The sequence below is a fragment of the Engystomops pustulosus genome, unplaced genomic scaffold (assembly GCF_040894005.1).
Source record: "Engystomops pustulosus unplaced genomic scaffold, aEngPut4.maternal MAT_SCAFFOLD_697, whole genome shotgun sequence".
Lineage (NCBI taxonomy): Eukaryota > Metazoa > Chordata > Amphibia > Anura > Leptodactylidae > Engystomops > Engystomops pustulosus.
Window position 1 is genome coordinate 2,501 of NW_027285576.1, and position 857 is coordinate 3,357.

The 857-nt window shown below is 56.2% G+C and overlaps 1 non-coding gene across 1 annotated transcript in view; it reads right to left on the reverse strand.

The window, feature by feature from the left end:
- The window catches only part of LOC140112328 (18S ribosomal RNA), a 1,884-nt gene extending 1,356 nt beyond the window's left edge, over positions 1-528 (reverse strand). The window contains exon 1 of the ribosomal RNA XR_011852610.1: positions 1-528. This exon is cut by the window's left edge and continues 1,356 nt beyond it. This is a non-coding gene — a ribosomal RNA (18S ribosomal RNA).
- Between the last annotated feature and the right edge of the window lie 329 nt (positions 529-857).

Sequence of the window (857 nt, forward strand, 5' to 3'; positions counted from 1 at the left end):
ACTACCTCCCCGTGTCGGGAGTGGGTAATTTGCGCGCCTGCTGCCTTCCTTGGATGTGGTAGCCGTTTCTCAGGCTCCCTCTCCGGAACCGAACCCTAATTCCCCGTTACCCGTTGTCACCATGGTAGGCGGGTTAGATACCATCGACAGTTGATAGGGCAGAAACCTGAATAGATCGTCGCCGTCACGGAGGACGTGCGATCGGCCCGAGGTCACCTAGAGTCGCCAAGTCTAGGACGGGGCTGGCGCCGCAGCGGGCCCGGAGACCCGCCGCGGACCAGGGCTCCCCGGATTGGTTTTAAGTCTGATAAATGCACGCCTTCCTGGAGGGCAGCGCTCTTGGGCACGTATTAGCTCTAGAATTGCCACAGTTATCCGAGTAGCACATCATCAATGCGGAACGATCAAAGGAACCATAACTGATTTAATGAGCCATTCGCAGTTTCACCGTAAAGAATAGTCAGTACTTAGACATGCATGGCTTAATCTTTAAAACAAGCATATACTACTGGCAGGATCAACCAGGTAGCCGAGCTCTGAGGGGTAGACTCTTGGAGTCAGGCTCCGTGAGCTAATGGGAACGCTCGTTGCTGCTGCTGCTACCGCAGCGCTTCTCCGCCGCCGGAGAAGACCTCGCAGACAACATTGGATGGAGCTTAGGGCAGGGGGGCAAGAAAGATGCTCTCGGTCCCTTCCAAGGACCCGAAAAAGCCTTCCCTTCCCCTCCCTCTCGCAGTCGCTGGCTTTCCCCACTCAGTTCAGCCAAGAAGTGGCGCTCGACTCTCACCTCCATCAGCACCTCCGAAGCTCGGACAGCTCCTGTAGGCTGCGCATAGAAGGAAAGCATTGGACGCTCA